At 36.0% G+C, this 22,942-nt stretch overlaps 1 protein-coding gene across 1 annotated transcript in view; it reads right to left on the bottom strand.

The window, feature by feature from the left end:
* The window catches only part of LOC150089433 (spectrin alpha chain-like), a 579,218-nt gene extending 576,348 nt beyond the window's left edge, over nucleotides 1–2,870 (bottom strand). Inside the window, 1 exon segment of the mRNA XM_090389473.1 lies at nucleotides 2,712–2,870. The gene's annotated coding sequence lies outside the window, so the exon portion shown is untranslated.
* Nucleotides 2,871–22,942: the final 20,072 nt, after the last annotated feature.

Below are 22,942 nucleotides of genomic sequence, written 5' to 3' on the forward strand. Positions count from 1 at the left end.
GGAATTATTTTTTGCTAATTTTTCATATTTTTGTACACAGGGAGAAATTTCAAATTTTCCCATAACTAGTTACGGATCAAGTCATATCCTCTGTCTTGTGTTCTAGAATAAGTTTTTCACATGAGTGTAGCAAATCTGTTTCTGCAAACATTTTCCCTACGCTATTCACAGATGTTGGGCCTTGATGTGACCCTTTTATCTGACAAAACTCTCTTAAAATCCTGCAGTGGGCATGCTGTTGCACTCTAGTCACCACTTCCCTTTAATTTAAATAATAAAATATCAATTGAAATGTCTGTGAATTTTAATATGCACTCAATATTTTCTCCAATTTTAACCTACATCATTAATTATAATTTTAATGGAAATGTAATTTGCAAAAATATACTTTTCCAGCAAAATTTCCAATAATAAATCAATGTTTGTTTATTTATACGAAGATATGTTACAATGTGAGCAGACACAAAGTATCCGAAGGGGTTAACATGATCAAAGAATATATTAACAATCAAGTTATATATACATTTTAACTTCATATACAGCATTAAGTTAAATTTAATGCTGTATATGCTTCTACAATGAATAATATGTAATCATGATACTACACACTAGAGGAAATCTATGAAGCTAAAATATTAAAGAGAGAGTAAATAAGTTATAATTTCATTCTTATGTTTTTTGTCCAAGCAGAAAATATGAGATCAACATTAAACTGTTTAACAAGGCTGATGGAAGGATATGGAAAAACACATAATCTAGGGAGGATATTCTATTGGTAGTTGGGACAAGAGAAGATTTCTGTGTAGTTTTATACATCACAGATGCTATCCAATGTTATCTCAAATGAAAGAAGCCTGGCATGCAACTAGAGCATTTTTGCAAAAATATGCAATATCTCTCAGTTTAATGGGAATCAAGTTGCAATACATTTCTGACCTGGAGATAGCATAAAGAAAACCACATTTTAAATTATCCCACCTCAACATCAGATATTCAACTTACAGCTCTTAAGATTGGAAGGTGTAATTGCTGACCAGACTTCAACGATATAAAACAACATGGAAGAAAAGAATTAAAAGGTTAAACACTTCAGAAGGGTGGAAGGACCTGACACGTGCAACAAATTCTGTCTGAGAAGCCAAAGTTTTTTCTATAATTTGATTTTTAACTGTTTAATGCAGAATGAAAAGAGAAGTTTAGAATCATGGAATACGCCTAAATCCTTATGCATATCAACTGAATTTTTGTGTCTCGATCAGTGGAAGTATTTGAAATGAATTTCTTTTCTTGGTGTGACTATATAGATATATTAGGATTGATTTCTAACCCAAATCCCTGAAATAATTATTAAGTCTAGAAACTGACTGATTAATGAGAAGACCTGAGCCAGGGGTATATTCAGGGTTGGTCGGGGGGGGGGGGGGGGGGGGAACATATGACCCCCTTAACCAAAAATTTGAAATTAAAGAAAATGAACGCAGGAGGAATTCTATAAAAAAAAAAACCAAAAGCCTGGTCCCCATGCCCACACCCCCCCCCTTATGACGATACCTGTACCTCATTGCCATTACTCCCCCTTACGATGATACCTGGATATGCTACTGGCCTGAGAAGATGACAGAGAAAATACTGCCCAGTTTTTAATGTTGTTAGCAGAAGTGATTAGAAAAATATTAAGAAGAGGAATCAGGCTAGAAAAAAAAAAGAGAGAACAATAAATTTTCCAATAAAATAAAATGTTTCAATACAATATATACAAAAAGTAGTTTGTGCACCAAAGTTTAATATTCCCAGTTTTTATTCTGTCCACATTACAATGCAGTATACTGAAATTGTGGCAGTCAGAAAATTATTTTTTTTTCAGATAACACTGTCGTTATTAAATATATATTATTTCTCGTCCCACAATAAAGAATTAAACTTTAAGGTGCACCATTTTAAACAATATCTTTCTTTTCTCCAGAAAATATTGCATATTACATTGCCTTGCAACAACACCTACTCATGAGCCTTTCTGCTATGCTCTCTTATTTAATTCACCAGTACCAGTCTTAAAAAAAAAAAAAAGAGAAAAAAAAAAGGTTACTACTGACAGCAACGTGCGCCGGTACCAGGTTCTCACACCTCAGGCAACTGCGCTTAGATAAATCTGAAATTACTCATCTCGTCATTAGCTTTAGTCGTTTGGGGTTCTCTGAATTACCAACAAGGCAACTTGGGACATGAGACGTCAGTGTTTCGCGACTGTCAAACTGTGTTGATTATTAACTACGTGCAAATGAAATCACACTGTACTTTTATCACTGCAGGCGAAATATTATAAAACAATCTAAGCATGAGAATCTAAAAACTTCGCATGATTTAAATCTCTGCTAAATATTAAAGAGATTCACCTCAGCTTTCCCGAGTAATCAGCGTTAGAAAGTTCATTGACATTAGGAAATGTAAATATCTTCTATTGATAATGCTACAGAATTAATGCTAAAAGCTGGTTGATTGGGGTGGTGAGAACTGATAAACTAATGAATTGAACATTGCTCTACTGGGCGTTGGCTAATAAAGCTAGACTAGCGACAAGCATAACTTGGAAAGCAAATACCGGCTACTCCCTCATATATGAAAAGAACAAAATATACTAACGTGAAGAAAAATGCGTGAAAAACTGAGGTCTATAAAACGATACTAACAAAATGTTAACCCTTTAAACTCACTCGGTTGTTTTTCAGTACATCAGATGATAAAATCCCAGAGGATAGCTGCTCTCCTTCGACCTCTTCTCCGAATGACGTTTACAATATGGCGAAATTCCTTATTCGTGCAACCACTAAGAGGCTGCGGTACTGACCAGCGTTACGAAACCGGCTCTTCAGTGACTTCCTGTATTACTAAGGTAGTGCACAACGGAGAATGCAATGCATTCTGTTTTTCCAGCAAAATCAATATAAGAATGGAATGATAAAATCAGTACGTTTTTACCAATGTTCTCCAAGAATAATTCCTTAACACAACGAAGACAGTGAGAAAAATTATAAAATAACAATTCCCTCCCTGTCAAAAGATATATATGTCGGTTGGTTGTGGTCCTAAGGTAAGTATCCGCTCAAAGTAAAGTCTACTTTTTGCGTCCCGAACTAATGCTAATCAGGGCAGGCTTTATGGTAAGGCCTAGTAGACACTGACCCCTCCTCCCAAAAACAAAGCTTGCAAGAAAAATGTTCTGTGTTTCATGTGTTAACATGTTAAAAACAATATTAAATTCGGCTAAAATCTATTATTTGGGTACCACTTGTCTCTGCGCAGTGGGCGTGGTCGTAGAACAGAGTAATTATACGGTCGAGTTCTGTGATTGGGTGATTATTGTGAAGTCGTTTTGTTTCTGATTGTTTTGTGTCGTCGAGGAGGGGAATGTTTAGCTTAAGTAAGGTGTTTATCGCCCATCCCGCTGTTTTAAAATCAGAAAACGAGTTCCAGATTTTAAAACAGTGGCAAGTGGGGAGATAAACACCCTAGGCATATCAATCTAAGAGGAGAGGGGACGAGGGAAAACAGTGAATGGCGCCTGCCAATCACTGCCTTCTTCCTGACTTTTAGTCGAATTATGGAGTGGTACCCAAGATCTGAATTTTAACCTTAAATTCAATATTTTTCATATTTTTAAACAATATTTCAAAACGGTCTTCTGCCATCTTAATTTTCGACTGCTATATTTATAAGACTGAACAGTGTAAAAGAAATTTATTTGTGAATCTTTGTTTTCTTTACTTATATGTTTATTGTTTGACTTTCATATTCTGAAACATTAAAATCTTTGCATTGGGTGGGGAGCACCATCAGTCAATGTGTCCTAAAGTCGCCATATAAATAAATAAATGCCCTTGAGCTGGTCCTGGCTCTCGGTATAGTAATATGTAAATAGGATAACAGATAATAGAGGCATGTGATGCAAGAAAGCAAGCATTCCCTCTAAATGTTTGTCCAGTTTCTCCTTGAATTTATTTCAGCTATCAACTTCCACAACGACAGATGAAAGTTTGTTCCAGCAATTCACCACCGCTGGCTAAAGGCAAATTTCCGCTCATCGATTCTACAATTGTCTTTCCTCAATTTGAATTTATGCCCCCTTAGGTTCGTAATCTGAACAAGTGGAAGAATCCCATCAGAATTCAGCGTGCTCAACCCATTCAAGGCCTTATACACCTCAATCAGATCACCTCGCAGGTGCCTAGTCTCCAGCCGCTGCAATTTTTTTTTATTATTTTATTATTATTACTAGCCATATAGTGCAAGGAAGCCTGAGGCTTATGCTGCACCAGCTAAAAATTCCGAGTTACCCTGAGAGAGAGAGAGAGAGAGAGAGAAGTAGAAGGGAATTGCCAAGAAAGAGAAGAATGATGATATTCAGCTCAGGACCCTGGGTGTGCCAAGCCCATGCTCACCAGATGTGAGCCCCTTGCAGAACGTAAGCCTCTCTTGGTAAAAGGATCCCTTCATTCCACTCACCAATCTTGTTGGTGAGGGGAATGAAGGGCCATAAAATTTATGCTAATTAAAGGAATGAATCTAAATAAAAACATGACTCCAAAAAGATGAAAAATACGTAGAAAATAAAATAAATTAAAAAATAAGCAAAACATTTTTTTATTTGTTTGTTTCTTTGAACACGTGAACCCTTTGGCTACCCGGCTTGAGGTAGTACTTGAGGTACTGTGACATCGGTCACAGTACCTCAAGCCGGGTCTGGCTGAGGTGGTATACACGGTTACAGATAAAGAGTTCGAATCCATATGCTAAATCCATAAAACTAAAAACATTATTTGTTAAAATATGGATATATTAGCATTAGCAGTGACAAACGATGCAAGGCAAGCTTATACAGCATCAGCCAAAAACAATGAAAAATATTTTAACAATGAGCCTTCATAACATAGAAGACTCATTGTCAAAGGAATGTTGTGTTGGTTTCTATAACAATGAAATTGCAGACTTTCTTTTCACTGTATTGGTTGTGAAAGAAAAAGTAACTGGTGTCAAACGAGTCAAGCCACTTCTCACCAACAGAACTGTAAAGTATTACTCAGGGTAATCCTTTACAGTTCTGTTTTTCGTTCTCTTCAGTCTCCTCTGTCTTTTCATTCTTTACTGTTACCTTCAAATAACAGAGCAGTCACGTTTGTTTAGTTGAAAGAAATCCAGGAGAAGAAAGAAGCGTGGTAAATGAAAACTGCACTCTGCAAACACCAAAACATTACTTAAATAAGGTAATTTAGTTTTAGGATATAATTAATATCAAGTCTTCCTGTTCAAGTCCTTGTGGGGGTGAATTCATTGTTATGCATAATGAGTTAATAATAATAGTTGATATCTTCAAAGCACAAGAAAGTACATAAAGTCGAAAGTACATAAAAGTCGTTAAGCTTAATAGAAGGCAAGATGAAAAAAAACACGTGTGGGAAATCTTGTGAACTTAATAAGGGAAGACCGCATAACATGATCCCATCTTACGTCTGGTGTAGGGTGCAGAATGGGACAGAGCCTATTTTATATTTTTGAAAATAACTCATTAAATATTACTTTTACAAAACTGTACTTTTTTCATTGATGAAAAGCACGTTGATTGCTACTCCATTTTCGCACTTGGAACATGATTGCAATTCATTTCATCGCAGTAGATCGAATAATATTTATCCTCCCATGTTTTCCCACTAATCAAGTCTACCAACAAATGTGAACTCTTCACATAAAAACAAGAAAAAGCTAATTAAACCTTTTCTTTTTTTTATCCACAATGTTCCCTTGAGGAGACACTGTGAAAGATAAAAAAATGAAGCCCCCAGGCCACCTGTACACAGTACTCTAGGTGTGGCCTGACCATTGCCTTGTATAACAGCATACTCACCTACTTGTCCATGCTAGCAAAATTCTTATATATCATTGACAAGACTCCAGACCTGCCCTGGCAGCCTATCTGCACTGCTCAGAGAACTTCATATTTGACTGCACACCCCCCATGTCTTTTTCACTTTCCACTTCCCTGAGTGTAGTACCACGCCGTTGGTATGTTTGTCTTCGTTATTACTACCCATATGTAGTACTTTACATTTGTGAATGTTAAACTTCAGTTGCCACTTCTCGGCCCATTTTCCCAACTTATCTAGATCCATTTGGAGGAGCATACTGTCTTTACTGTCGTTAACAACCCTGCCACCCTTTGTATCATCTGCAAACTTTGATATTAAGCTTGATATACCTTCATCAATATCATCGATAAATATACAGAACAACAATGGGCCCAACACCGAACCCTGGGTAACTCCATTAATAACATTTGTTCACAAAGAGCAGTGTCCATTGATTACCACTCTCTGTCTTCTCCCACTCAACCATCCTTTTATCCATTGTAGCAACTTACCCTTAATGCCATACCTCTCCAATTTGTACAACAGTCTTCCATGTGCAAAAGCATCAAAAGCTTTCCTGAAATTCAAGTATATGATATCAAAATTATTTTTGGCATTCAGTTCCTTTGTGACCACATTATAGTATCCAATCAAATTGGTCAGACAAGACATCCCTTTAACAAACCCATGCTGTGTCTTAACTATTAATGCAGTCTTGTCTAGATGGTCCAGCAATGCTTCTTTAGCCAGTGACTCCGTTATTTTCTCCGTAACACAAGTTAAACTAACAGGTCTATAGTTATTTGTGTCACCTTTTGAACTACTTTTGTGAATTGGTGATACATTTGTACACCTCTAGTCCATGGAGACCTCCCCTGAGTCCAAGCTTTCATAATTATGGCTAAGGGTTTGCTTACTTCCTTTGCTGCCTCCTTTAATATAACTGGATAGATCCCATCCACACCAGGTGCCTTTTTTATGTTTAACTTCAACGATTTTCCCTCCACTTTGCTCTCAATTATTACAAAATTACTTAGCTCCCTGTTAAAGTTTGATAAACTTCTGGCACTCCCCTCAGTGAATAACTCCTCATGCGTGAATATCGATGCAAAATACTCATTCAGTTTATCAGCTACCTGAGCATGATCATCAATGACCATCGATATCAAGTTGACCAATTTGATTCATCCCTTTCCTTCTAGAGTTTGCATAAGTAAAGAACCCTTTGCTGTTTTTCTTTGTATCCTTTGCCAAAGATTTCTCGTAATCTGCCTTCGCCTGCCTAACCGCCTTTGTGACTTGATTACAGACTAGTTTATAACTGCCACAGGCTTCTGTGTCACCTGATACTTTATATGCATCCCATACATTCTTCTTCTCTGCCACGAGCCTCATTAATTCATCTGACATCCATTTAGGACTAAACCTCGAACAGAATTTCTTACTTGGAATGAAAAGACTAGTAGTCCCAAAATTAAGTCCCTGAAGGCTTCCCATTTAGAATTCAACGTTGGTATCATCATCAGTTGATCCCACTGTACAGAATTCAAAAACTATCTGAGACTCCTGTAGTCACCTTTTCGAATGCAAAAGCCCTTTCCTTTAGCCTTGATGGTAGTTACATTTTTAAGTAATTCTCACATCAGTACATTATGATCACTGTCACCCAGTGGTCTCTTTTATTGTGATTGCAATTGCCTTTATTCTTCAGTCAGTTCGTTGTTTACTGAACGAAAAACCCGAGTTTCCGGGAATTTGATCCAGCAAAAAAAAAAAAAAACATGAGAACCATGCAACTTTCGCGTGAGACCGACGAACTGAACCACTTCATGACAAAAACTTATAAAAATTTCTAGCGTCATTGACACAATTCCAACTGAAATGGACGGCTATTATAATTACAGTGCTACCCATGAGGTCAAGAGGTTCCAGAAATTAGTAGGATATCTAAGGACCACGAACACGACAAGCATAGAGGAGAAACAGTACAGATTGTTGAAGAACAACCCTCAACCTTGTCCTTGTGAATTCCATGACTATCAGTTTTGCATTAGTATGAAACGTCATATATTAGCAGCAGCAGCTGCGTCCTCATCCTTTTCTACAGAGTGCACATCGAGAGCGCTTTTACATTAATGTGCAGTATGCCACTCCGTGAGAGACTCCTGGGGCACTATAATCTGGACGGTAACAGCAAAACTTTGTGTGAATTTTCTGCGGCAGACCTGCCTGAATTGTTGAAGATGTACCACTCCGAATTCCAAAAGCAAGTGCTTGAACTTTTAGCTGGATGGCAGGCTGCCTACAATGGGCAGTAGATAGGCGATGAAAGATCTACTTCATGACCACTACAGATGTAGTACTTTAATCCCTTGAACTTCTTTGACTGGGGCATCTTGAAAGCCATGTGTACGAAACTACTCAGTTGAAAAGAATGTTCAACCTCTGCCTCACATCCAAGTTTCGTGTGACTACGGCAGAGTCCAAGGATCTTCGAACTTACTCGCCAGTGAATGATGATTTATTGTGTTCCTGATTACAGAAGTCCATGAGTAGCTATTTTATGAGCTGCTGAAAATGTAACAAATTTAAAAAGAAAAATTCTGACGGAATATTTTTAAACACCCTAATGTATAAATTTTGCGAGATAAAAGTTCAGACATTGTATTCTTGTTTTGGTGCGAAGAATGCACCAACACATTTTACAGGTGAATTCCTAACGCCAAAAATAAGAATACAGTCTGAACTTTCATCTTGTAAAGTTTCTGTATTAGGGCGTTTAAACATTTCACTGTCTGAATTTTTTGTAGAGTTCTGAAGCCTTCTATCTATATAACCCTCCTTTTCCAATATTTATATATATTGGATATTGGAGTGCGATTCTCAGTTTGAAAAATACTTGTGTATAAAATATAGTACTCTCAGTAGAAATTTTAAAGCTATCTGACTGTAAAGTTTGAGATATTAATTAATTTAAAATACAGACCACTCCGTCCACAACAAAAGTAAGACATACACTCGTTCGACAGCAAGGAACACAATGGTGGTCCCCAAATTGGAACCTCGCATACAGGATTAAAAGTGAAATACTAAAATTAACTCAAATAGGGATGAGGTTTTTGTTGCTTATTGTATTTCGTATCCAGTAAATACTTGAATCTAAAAGATTTTTTACAGTGTATGCTGGTTCCTCCTTGGATTGATTATTATAGTTTTCCAGATGTGAATATTCTGCGGGTTTTTATTGGAAACACTAAACTAAAACAGTTGCGAAAACGACAAAAATTTAGTTGCTTTAAATAATTTACCCGTTTCAGAAACAGTGGCTTTCATTAATACGATCCTACATCGTTGAATCTAAAGTCAGACATCGCAACAGCATTATACGTATATCGAATTTATTAACTGACAAGTGCCAATAATATCACCTAAGAAAGCGATTTATTGACAGATTTTTCTCGATCAATGAAGTTGAACATATCTCTAAAGTTTCCGGTGGGTACATGTAACGAATAATTGTAGCGTTATGTTAGGTAAATGACCGAACTTCTGGCGCCTGATCTGGGAAGTGTGATGAGAGGGCAAACAGTGAATAATCAAATAACTCTCCACATTCCCCAAAACAGAATCATATAAATTTAAGAATAAGAAAAACAGTGAATAGCAACTTCGCGACTTGCAAGGTTTTCCTGTACGTGTAAAGGGTGCACGCGAAATGTTGACACTTTGGTATCATCAGTGAAATCTGAACTATTCGCTGAATTTCGCTCAGAGTTGGCTGTAGTTTGCATGAGTTCCCAGAAAATTCGCGAGAGAAAAGCAATAAGCCTTTACACGTTCGTGAATTGCACATTTTCCTGGTAGTGAGCAAAATGGCAGAGAACATATGCATCATAATCGAGCAGAAGGCTACAGTTATGCTTTTTCTTCCAAAACAAAGTGTAACTGCTGTGCGAAAAAGATTTTGGATTTTTTTTTTTTTTTTTTTCTTGTTTTTGAAACTCATTGGGCGCCTGCATCTTTGAAGAGGAAGGCTATGGAAAGGAACGTATACGACTTCACGCGGCCAACGTTCTTTCGTTCTGCAGAAAATGTTGCTGCTTTTCAAATTGAAAATCGGTGTAAGCCAAGAAAATCGACAAGAAAAGCAGTCGTGAGTGGTGTAACAGTCAAACGCGAAAGTTGAATTAGTTCTAGCCCATATAGCTGCTAACTACGGTGATGTCCCTGTATTCGCTATCATCAATGTGGCCATTCTAGAATATTAAGAGAAAATTCATCTATTTAACTTAGAATATCTTGGCGTTCCGTTAAACGGATACTTCAATTGTATCTGAAAATGCTCCCATACAAGATTACAGCGCATAAACTTTCTGACCGAAAATGATAAGCAGAGAACATTTCAGTTCGAAGTATGAGTAAAGATGAATAAAAAAGATGTAATGTTGTTGTAGTAGTAGGAGCTTAAGAGCATCAGCGATTAGGGCCATATTTCTCCTTGTATATTGTCTGTAAATTGGTGTGTGTTCTGAGGTCGATTTTCTGTTTGCTGGATGAAAAACTCGAGTTGCCGGGAGAAAACCATGCTACCCTCGCCTGGGACCAACTAATTCAGCCATGTTGTGAAAAAGGCCCATAAATATTCCTCATGTCATCGACGGTACTCTATGTCAGGTCTTTTCCAGCCGGTGTGGGAAGGACGGCGATCCTACTAACTGTGCTACCACGAGGACAAAAGATGTAATAATCTTGGATAACCCGAAAACAACCTCGTCCATTCATGTTTATTACGTCCATAAATTCTGGTTGCTCTGCCTGTTTTGCTGGACGAAAAACCCATTCCCGGGGGGAAAAAACGTTATTGAGAACCGCAGGGTTTTCCCCATTAGCCGCTTTTAAACTCCTTGTGGTGAGGTTTGGGTCATAACTGGTCATATGTGTATGTAGTGTTTGTTGTGGTAAATTTTTTGCTCTGTTCTGCTGTCATCGTGACGGTTTCCTGGCATCTTACCAATAGTCCCATGCTGGTATCAGAATCTGCAAACAGAGAAAGCTCCTCAAGCCATTCTTTTTTTCGTTGAGGAAACAGTCTAAATAACATGGATCAAATTTCACCCCATCAAACTATTAATAGGGAAAGATTCATCATTAACAAATATACTGTATGTACTATGTACAATCAATATCAAGTCTTAGTTGGCTTCAACAGTTCACCAAACAATACGTCCAAAAGGATAATCCACTAGAGCAGCATTACCAAGGAAAAAAAGTAGAATCTTCAGAGGCAGTAGAAATCCAGTAGTTCTAATATATAACAATAACATTGTTACCATCTAATACAGGATTCGAACCCCGGCCTTTTCCACTCGGGATGGGGAGGACGGTGATTTTAACCAATGTATGACAGCATTTCTAGTCTCCGCGAGGACAAGGACGAAGACTAGAAATGCGAAATTTCAGAAGTTATTAATTTTCATTTCACGGGATTATGAACAAACAGAAGATATGGTTTGGGCAATAGAACCTCCTGCCAGCTTCATGAGAAAAGTAACCAAAGGTATAAAGTGACTGTGAGAATAGCACTGTCAAGTTATAGATTAATTGGACCCTTCTTTAATCAAACTGTTATCTCACAGCGATACCTGCGCACGAAGCTGGATGAAAAGTTCTAAGAACATGGTCGTGTATAATGCCCCATAATTGCGATTTAGATATAGCATCACAACATTCTTGTGATGCTATATCTAAAAAAAATTGATACTGCATCAGTGAGAATAAAAATCTACTTTCAGCATTGTCTTGTAAAAGGTAACAAGCGGTTGGTGGCACTTTTAGTCACCTTGAAGTATAACAACATAACTATCACCTCCCTAGGGCGTGATAGTTATGTTGACAGAAGAACTAAGTAACAAAGGAACGAGAAAGAAAAAAACTTTATCATTTGTTATTATCAGGTGACGAAAGGTGGCGTAAGTCGTCAAAGGAAGCCACTTGTGGGTATCTTCTTGATAACTTTACAAGTTTTCCTGTGCGAACTTTATGCTGAATCCTTAAGGAGAAGAAAAACTTTACTTTTTCAAAATAGTATTTTTTTTCCTCTTTTATATTCTTGTAGGAACGTGGTTTATGTTGTTCGATTAGCACCTCTGTTCATGACACGTCAGTGAATGTTAAGTCGGTCCAATCAACCTTATAAGGCCAGCAAGCAACTTTTAAAAAATAATAATAACAGTAATATTCAGGGCACAGGTATGAATATAAAGCAGAGGGCAGCACAATATACAAATCGGCCCGTGAACACACTTTTTATTTATATCCGAGTGGGCAGGAGCGGGAGTGCAGTAGCACACGCTCTTTGAGTAGACCCGGGTTCAAGCCCCCCCCTGACTGTGGGTTGATAATGGCTGCACTTAATTTAATTTAAATATATATTAGATTCACTTAAATACGTCAAATAAAAACACAATTCAGTCTTTTAGAAAACGGTAGTTGAGCTGCCAAATTCAAATTCAGCGTTAAGCACACTAGTATACGAAGCCACGTGATAAAATATGGTAAAATTCTTCTTCCTCGTGGATTAATAATAATAATATCAAAGTTGGTAGGATTGCCATCCTCTACCCACACCAGGTTGAAGAGATCTGAGTTTGAGACCTGTCGATGACAGAAGGAATGGAATTTTTATGGACCATTTTAATAACGTGACTGAGTTAGTCAGTCTCAGGCTAGGGTTGCATGGATTTTCTCCCGGAAACTCGTGTTTTTCGTCCAGCAAACAGAAAGTCGACTTCATAACACACAATTTACAGACAATATACGCGAAACAATATGGCCTTGGTCGCTGAGGTTCCTAATACCTTACTACTACAAGTAAAATTCTTGTTTTTCCTTACTTAAAATTACATTCATGAATTTGGCAACACAAGACCAAGAAGGTTTCGTAAAACCTAAAGCTTTTTAATCCTTCCAATTTTCAAAATTTATTATTATATTAGAGTGACCCTAATTGATTACATAAACCCATATTTTGTGTCTGTAAATTGCGTGTGTCCTCTGGTCGATTTGCCTGTTTTGCTAGACGAAAAAAACCCCAGTTTCTGGGGGAGGAAAAACTTTGCTATCTACGCCTGAGATAGACTAAGCCAGCCACGGAGCGAAAAAAGCCCATTAAAGTTCCTCGCGTCATTGATGGGATTCGAACGCGGGCCTTTTCCACCCGGTGTGAGGAGGACGGTGAAAATACCACTGTGCTATCGCGCAGACAGTTTTCAAAATAAAAACAAAACTACGCCTATTACTGTTTATTAAATTAATGTTTCGTATCTGAATCTGGACACCCAAATAAATCTAAATTCATTTAATACTCTTCCTTGGAATCACAGCTGATAATGCTAACAAAATTGCCAAAATGAGCGAAGAGAACCTGTGATTTCTTGCGTTCTAAATGCTTTTTAATTGAAGTTATATCGATTCTCTGATTAAATAAGAACAGAATATTATTTTTAGTAATTTTCTTCGAAAAGTCAGTGTGCTTCACTTAACACAGAAATCTCCTGATTTTTCGACACTGGATGCACTCGTTTGATCGTGTAATGGGATCAAAACTGCCGGTCTAGAAATTCATTATTGACTGAAATACCCGAGAGAGATAATATGGTAGGTGTGCTTAAAGTGCACTGATTATTTCCATAGAACCTTTACTGACAGCACCAGTGCAGGTCAAAAGCATAGCATATGATTGAAACGCTCAAATTTTCAAATTTTCAAATTCTTTAGAATTTGGAAAATTTGAGCGTTTTGAGCGAAAAAACAAAGTAGGAGATATTCCTTAAATGGCTCCCACTAAGATAACGATCCTGTCAATTAGGATTGGATCGAGTTAGTATTAATATAACCATATAGTGCAAGGAAGCTGCGCCGATCAAAAAAAGACAAAAAAAAAAAAAAAAAGTAGATAAGAGAATACAAATTATGCACTTCCCTCCTCATGTAGTTAACTATCCAGTTGACCTTTGAATTTCTTCAAACTGTCAACCTCAACTACCTGAGGAGGCAACTTATTCCAATAGTCAATGCTTGCTAAAAGAAAACTTCTTACAATCTAAAGCTCTTCCCCTGTAATTTGAATTTATGGCCCCTCGTTCTGGAATTCTTTATAACAGTGAAAATCCCGCCTTCATACATTTTGCTGACCTCAGAGCCTTATAAATCTCAATCAGGTCCTCTCTAAGCTGCCTGGTCAGTTTCCCGTCTTTGGACCGTTTCAAGTAGCTCATTGTCTCTTTTTAGATGAGTCCCCATAGCCAGACACAGTATCCCAAATGCAGTCTTTCCCTGTACAGTGTGATTATGACCTCCCTGTCTCTCTACGGGATAATGGTCAATATATCATCGATAGGACACCATAGGCTATCCTGGCCACCTGTTTACGCTGTTCACAAAACTTCATATCTTCCCGTATTGTAACTCCCAGATCCCCCCCCCCCCTCTTCCTCTACAGTTTTTAATTTAACCGCACCAAGTGAATAATTTATTTTAGGATTGCTATTCCCCAAGTGTATTTTGCTGCATTAAAAAACACAGCTGCCACTTTTCTGACCATTCTTGAAGCCTGTTCAAGTCATTCTAAACGTAATGCTGTGAATTGCGTATATTCTATGGCCACTTCGCTGTTTTGCGAAGTTTCATCTGCATGCCTCCGGGAATTTTTTTATTTATTTATTTTTTTTATTGCTATTTAATTTTTCCCCCTTTTTTTTTTTTTTTTTTTTAATGCTTTGACTACTTTGGACATAATACTACAGTTCACATGTTATGCTAGTTTAACGTTGTCTTTTTTTCTTTCTTTTCTTTTTTAATCGTATATTTTGTCTGTCAACGATTAAATATATGTGCAAGGCAAGTATGCATTCACTGTCCGTTTACACGTTGTGTGGACTGAAATTTTTAGAATAACTCACGAAAGAATCCCTACTTCCCCCCTCAGATTGGCTAATTACAGGCTTTTAAGAATTCCTCCAATCTCAGGGATTCGAACGCAGACCTTTCCATAGAAGTAATAAGTGATGAACACACTGTGCTGCCAAGGAGAACAAACGATTCACGCTGAATTTTTTTGTTATTGTACATACTATTACCCCTGTGCCATGTGAGAAAATTACATTTTCTATTGCAGACATCCGATTTCTGATACAGCAAGTTCTACCTTACATTCCAAACATTCCTCGTAAAAGTTACACTAATCCAAGACTATCAACAAAATTGTTAAGATTTCCAATCCTCGACTCATCCACAGCGCTAGAGCACAATAGGTTTCAATAATATATTTTGTTTAGAATCGCCATAAAATATTAGCAATAGTAATGTAGTAATTAAGCTAACCCGACCATTAGCAATTACGACTTCCTTTTGATCTTTTTCTTAGCGGAAATTTTGAGAGACAAATAATTTTATATTTTGGAAGAATTATGATATAATGGGTGCGGTTTATCTTCAAATTGTTAATGACATAACATAATATTAGCTCTGGCTCACGCTTTCAAGGTGGCAGACTAGTTTTGCTATTGCATCCTGCATTGTCAACTCTTGATTCATCAGTTAATGACATCACTTAGTTGATGCACGCCCTAGAGTGAAGTACTTCACGCTACTACATTTTCCGTTAGATGAATGCTAGGGCATGTTAAGGTCAGCGTAATTATCTAAACAGTTGTTTAGGTTGCTGTATTCAGCCGTTAATATACGTTATTTGTAAAAATAACCTTTTATTTTTAAAACACGTTTATTGCTAATCCATTTAGCATAAAAAATTTTATGCTAAATGGATTAGCAATAATTTTAAGCTCGAGACTACGACTCCTGACATTGCAAATTTCTGATCGAATTCACCTATAACTTATAAGGTAACTAATTAAAGTTCAGTATTTTTTTAAAAACTTAATCGTCACTGCACTCTTTCTGAAAGTGTTATGAAGTGGTTAGTTTTATTTTTAAAGTAGTAACTGTTTACAAAACAGCTTTAATTTCTCGGTAAAGGCTCATATAATGCATTTACTAGGTGATCCTTTCTACTCTTTTGTCCTTGTAGCTTTTACGTTCAATTCAGCAAGATATTTGGTCATATCTACTAAGAGGGCAAGATCACTTTAAATTTATCTACCACACTTAAGAAAGGTTAGCGGGCAGGATGACAAGTTGACAACCTTCGACGGCCGTATGTTGGACAACCCTGAATTATATAGGAAGCTAACTGTGCTCTTTTGTTCAACGGAGTCATTAATATCAGTTTGTAAATTTACCCTCGTTGTAGCAGAACGATCAAAATCTCGTTTTCATTTGATTTTCGTGTATGTTTTAATTAGATCCCGTGCACTGTGTTTTAATTAAATCCCATAAGTACATTAAATAACAGTGCACGCGTTTAACTACGCTAACTGTGTAATATATTCAGAGCTGGAAATGACAGGAGAAGCGACTGGACTACCCCTAATTCCAAAGCTTTTGTGGCTGCCTGTACTGATATTACTGGGAATTAGGCTGTCTTCTTAGAGCATAAATCTATTTTCCTATCTAAATAAAGCGTCCACCAAATATAAAAAGCCATTACTACCTCTGATTATTGAAAAGTTGGCATGGGCTATTTTATCTTATATTGTTCTTTGGGAGGATTTTATTGTCTGTAGACCTTTTTTATCGCTAGATGGAGCCACTATTCGTTTGCTGTTCCACCATTTTACATAGGAAAATTATTTGTGTATTATTATTATTATTATTAATATCCATATGATGCAAGGAAGCCTGAGGCTTATGCTGCACCAGGAAAAAATAAAAAGTTCCCGAGTAACCCTGAGAGAGAGAGAGAGAGAGAGAGAGAGAGAGAGAGAGAGAGAGAGAGAGAGAGAGAGAGTCAAAAGTAGAAGGGAATCACCAAGAAAGAAAGAGAAGAATGATGATATCCAGCTCAGGACCCTGGGTGTGCCAAGCCCATACTCACCAGATGTGAGCCCCTGGGGTTATGAACCTTTTGCATTGTAATATACATACGGAGAGGAGACGGGGGAACGACCTACAAATAATCTGTGTGAGGGGGTTGTGGATGTGTCACCGACTGACATGTATAAAAATATCTGACGCCAACAAAAAAATATTCAAGTTATCTTAATTAGTCTGAACAAATGGTTGATTTCTGATCGGAGTTTCGTAACATCCAAAAAGGCTAAACAGCTTGGTGATAAATCGTGAATATTAAGGGACTGCAGCCTTTAATTTAGAATCTCTGATGAGATCAGTTGCATTCCCCACCTAACATGTAAGTCGCTATTTATAGTCCGAATATGGATAGATTGGCAGTAGATGCAGGCAGAAGGCGGACTGGGGAGGATGGCGAAGCTCCCCAGTCTTCCCAAAAAGTGAACATCAATGATGCCTAATTTCCATCGACCTCTGTTACAAAATCTAATACATTTGCACTAGAAACTCTATGAATATATGTTTATTTTACCGATACAAATAAAGCATACACGGAGCTAGGTGCATCATGTAATCGTCGGTCACCATCAAAACTGGCCATGCCTGGAAGCAGGGCCGAATTTAAACTTGTTATAGCCCTAAGCTATAACATATATGAGGACCTTCTCTCTTACAGTTCATCTGTGACAATATTAAAAAAGGAATTTTTAAGATGGAGTGAGGCCCTTGTAATGCGAAGCCCTAAGCTGTAACTTGTTTAGCATATAAATCCGGCTCTGCCTGGAAGCTTTGTTTTAACGTCATTCGTATATTGTATAAGGCACAAGCATGCATTTATGGACTCACATAAATTACCTTTCTACTTTCGTTCTTCCCTGTCCTGTTTGGTGTGTGTTTTCAAGGATGCTTTATTTTTCAATTCCTACTATTAGTTCAAACTCTCCCTATATATATTTATATATCTTGTTCAAATTTTCAATCGTTAATAAAATACTTTTTATTCATCCACTCAAGTTCAAATAAATTTTTTTAAACTTGTAGTGGATGACACTTGATGTTAATACAGTTTTTTCAAATATTAATTCATTAATTAAATTTAATTAATTAATTTTAGTTTTATATGGGAGAAAAAAAATTTCTCTTATATAAGATATTTAGCAGGATATAAATTTAGGAATAAATACCGTCAGTGGCGAAGCGTGTAGATCGCTGGAAAAAAAATTTCTTTTTCAGATAGATTCTTTTTTCATTCTGGGCTCTAGTCTGAGTCAAGTAGGGAACAAAATGGAAAATGAAACATGTGAATAAAAATAATAGTCCAACACCATATATAGAAAGGAAAATGAAAAATTGCAAGGAAATTAGCTTTCTATTTTGCCACTTAATATTGTGATTCTGTCATATGTATATACATATTTATATTAATTGTAATTATTTAATAAAAAGTAACTAAAATAAAATTTTTCTTTGTTGACCTAAGTAGGAATTGACTTTAATTTTTTTTTTTTTTTTTATATTACTTGTTGATTAGTCACTCTTATAACAGAACCGACTGAAACATACAGCCATACAGCGTTAACTCACTACTTAGTGAATGTACAGTATATCTGCACATTACTATGCAATTATGACAAATGACCGATCTCGCAATTTTCTACACATTGTGTGCCTCTATCTTACCTTTAGGATTAACTAAAGATTCTGTTTGGAATTATTGTATTTGAATATATTGTATTCAAAGAGGAGGAAAAGTTATTTTCAGCAACAATTAAATATATACGAGTAGCCGAGATACCAGTAGGTATAAACGAGGGAGAATTTTTTATTACAAAGACTGGAATTCTCTCAATTCCTGATGGATTTATCAGAGGAAAAAAGATTTTTATTATGTCAGATACGAACAGAACTACTTTCCAGTTTATTTTGAGTATAATCATTATCAGGGTTGTTGTTGTTGTAGTGGTAGGGTTTTTTTTAGGAGCACTAGAGACTAAGGTAATATTGCTCCGTGTATATTGCCTGTAAATTGCATGTGTTCTGTGGTCGATTTTTTGTTTTCTGGCCAAAAAAAAAAGTTTCCGAGAAAAAAAAATCATGCTAACCTCGCCTGAGACCAACTAACTCGGCCACTTTGTGAAAAAAGCCCATAAAGATTCCTCTCCTTATCGAGGAGACTCAAACTCAAGTCTTTTCCACCTAGTGTGGAGAGGACGGCGATTCTATCAACTGTGCTACCCACGAGGGCCATTATCAGGATCTTGCAATACGTCTAGAGGAGGAAGAGAAGACTATGAGAATTGTGCCACAGCGGCAGTCAAGATTCAAAGTCTCATTCGCCTGAAATGTTTTTCTTTAATAAATCTTGCAATACGTCTAGAGGAGGAAGAGAAGACTATGTAAACTGTGCCACATCGGTAGTCAGGATTCAAAGTCTCATTCGTCTGAAATGTTTTTCTTTAATAAGTGCATTATTATTATTTCATTTCTATGCTTTGCGTGACTGCTGTTACTTTTTCACGGTTGAACTTGTTCAGGAAGCTGATATAGAATGCGATTTAAAACTACTAATTTATTGGGCGTGCTTTAACTTTATGTTCATTATCTGTTAAAGTAGTTTATTAAACTGTTTAACATATAGTAAACCAACTAATTAAATAGTCTGAAGGATAATTTGTCTCTTTAAGCTGCCATTTTGATGGCTTCATTAACTACACAAAGTAGATGCATTTTGCAAAAACAGATCTTGATAATAAAAGTTTATTATCGAGAATTTTTAATGATGAATTTAAAATGTTGTAATGATGAATACTGCATCCATTACTGAAACTATAATATAATTAGTTTGCGTGCATGTGCAATTTAAATACTGCATATGATAGTATCTTTGAAGTAAAAAGAACACGACTAAAAACTTCTGGTCACATCACATCGACAGAACAGTGAAACAATGTAAATTTATTAATTTACATTTTTTTTTTTTTTTATGTAAACCCACAAACACGAGAGGTATTAGAACCTATAGTACTTAGTACCGTGCTTGGGTTGGAGGTTGAGAAGACGAAAGAAGATATTTGTTGACATTGGACTTGAACTTCTGTAGACTAATTTTCAGGAAATACGTATGAAGGAAGGTTGTTCCAGAAAACGGCAGTTGAATGAATAAACGAGGAAGATGAAAAGTTGGTTCTGTGGGTTTGAAGTTGGACAGTAAAAGGATGTTGGCTGGTGGCGGCACGTGTTCGGACTGTTTTAAAAGAGAGAGCGGGAATTATAGAAGCCAATTCAGAAGAACAGTGCCCATGGAAGTATCTGTAGAAGAGGCATGCAGCAGAAACAGTTTGTTTCACTATGTAAATTTATTAATTTACATAGTTTGCAACACTATGAATACAACATAAGTGCGGCAATAAAGTTCCGGACTAGGGCTGTTGCGGTCATGTTCCATGAGTTTGAATGTACTATTAGTATGTACTATTGGTCATAATAGTTTTTCAAATAAAGCACCTTTTTAGAGCGGTGATAAAAGCACAATAATATACTCTATTAATTTCTGAGTTATCTGATATCTGAGCTTGACCTGGACAGTAACCAATCAGCAATTGATGTTTGAACGTTATAACCATTAAGATTTAAAACAAAGTATAATGGGTCTGACAGGTGATCTTAACATGGATAGAGATTTATAGAGAAAACCTCAATCCCATTATGGCATTTGCTAAAGTGTCCAAATTCTGGAGCTCCACAAAACATATAGTGAGAGCCGTAATATGATATATTACGGTTATTATCTGTAATACAATGACAGAAGTTAAGAGAGCATGGAAAGAAAAATGAAATATCTTTTAACATTTTTTTTTTTTTTTTTTTTCTTAGAAATGTGCATCTTGGCCCCCTATTAGAATGGAATTCACCAGTACAGTACTTCATTAGAATTCATTAAAACATGAAACCGCAGTTCGGTTAGAGAAATAAGCACCCTCTAGATGCAGCGGTTCCCAACCTTTTTTTGCCTCGCGAACTCCTTTCAACCTGTATTTTTATCGCAAACCCCTAAGCTTATATTCTCTGAAATCGTATAATACTTCTGCATTTTTATTATAAAATATTTCCAGTACTACGTGTTTATGAGCGATAATGCGTAATAATGTAAAATTATTATTAAGTAAAGGTAAAAACTAAGTACCTAAGAAATAAATTCAGTTCGTCCAGTAAAAGCAGTAGCTAAGTATATTTAAGTACCTATACATAACAATGGTCTTTGAGAATGGAAAAAAAAATTTAGTATGGAAAACATATTTATTTAACACGATATACTGTAAGATAACTAATTATAAGGAATTATGGGAGATGTGGTTTCTTTCTTTGGCGATTCTTTACTTTTTATTTAATTTTATCTTACTTTATTGTTTATTATTAGTTATTTTTTGTAGTTTACAAAATAATAATTTGTTTCTCTCCCCACTCAAGATTCTAAATATATTTTTCAGACTGTATTTCTTCCAAGCTAAAAATCAAAATTCGACTGTACAAATTCGCTATACCCAAGAGGCATACTGAATTAAATACATGCCTTTTGGATATAGCAAAATTTAGCGGACATTGGTTCAAGCCAGACTGAAAGTTGCGGCTCCTGGAATCAAAAAAAAAGAAAGTCTTTTGTTAAAATATTAATGAAAGTTTTAATTACACCACTACCTTACTTTTTTAATGAATTCTAATGGTTTTTTGGTCGGAGTGGGTTAGATTTCCATGGGTCGGATCAGGTACCATATGGTTCAAGAAGAGCGAGAGGAAAATGTAAGGTTAGAATCTAGACAATTCTGTATTTTTTAATTGAGACAAACTGTAACATTTCCACCAACGGCCAAGGAAATAAATGAGACAGATCCATTGAATTTCGTGACCAGAGCAAATGAAAGAACAGAACGATCAGGTGTGTTGAAAGAATACAAGCTACTAGATACAGGAACTAAATTGACAAAAATAGCAGCAAGGGAAATGGAAGAATGACAGAGCATATCAATATGACAAAAACAAGGAAATAGTTCAAGGAGGGGAAAAGCGGGTGTTCTTTTCTTTTTTTTCTTCCCCTAGATGAGGCACTGAAAAATAGTGGCAGATTTTAAAAAATAAACGCGTCTTATGGTGTTGTAAAGATTGCCTTGAAGGAAAGATGGCATTCATTAAAATGAAACCAAGGAAGTAAATGAAGAATTAAAAATAAAAAATACCGAGAAAATAAACTTTCCGCAGAAGTTAAAAAATGAGGAGCGAAATTGTTTTTGATCTCTTCAACTTGTGGAATTTCTTGAGATTTAATAAATAGATTTTTTTTTTTTTATCAATAGAAATTTCTTAAATAATGAAATTACATAATATTGAAAGGAATAGCATTTCAAAATAAATATATATATGTATGCTTTAAAAATTTATACGTTTTCTGTGCCTATGAAAAGCGTATTTTTTAAAATGAGTTGAGTTTTAGACGCATCAGCGACTTTGGCCATACTCCATTGTGTATTACCTTCTTACAAGTGTATGTTCACCGACCGATTTGTATGTTGTGGGGATGAAAAAAAACTTGACTCCCTCCACCTGAGATTGGCTAACTGCAGTCCTACTGAATAGGATTTTAAAAATTGCAGTAGATGACAGGACTGACATCGAGACCTCTCCAAAGTAGCTAAACGACTATATTGTTACGGAGGATTCGAAATTGGTTTGAGATTTGTTAGCAACGAACATTACCCTGTACGCATCTCGTAAATCCATAAAATGTTATTTATAATTTAGTTTTCTAGACAGTTTTAAGTAATCAAAGTTTTTGCTAATAATTTTTAAATATTTTCTATATTTAAAAAATGTTTTAATCGCTAAAATATTTTAAGCTGGTTCATTTTTAAAGTTTAGCTTTAGTTTGTAAGAAGCCCAAGAAAATCATTATGAAAAATATTTAAGAAGTGGTAGCTGGTCATTATTCCTTTAGAGAGAATTTTAGAAGAGAATAAATTCCATCCTGATAATGAATCAAAGCATAGTGTACACTACGTTCTTAAGATATTTATTCAATAATGCAA

This window comes from Mastigoproctus giganteus, chromosome 2 (assembly GCF_048544385.1).
Source record: "Mastigoproctus giganteus isolate SK-2022 chromosome 2, ASM4854438v1, whole genome shotgun sequence".
Taxonomy (NCBI): domain Eukaryota; kingdom Metazoa; phylum Arthropoda; class Arachnida; order Uropygi; family Thelyphonidae; genus Mastigoproctus; species Mastigoproctus giganteus.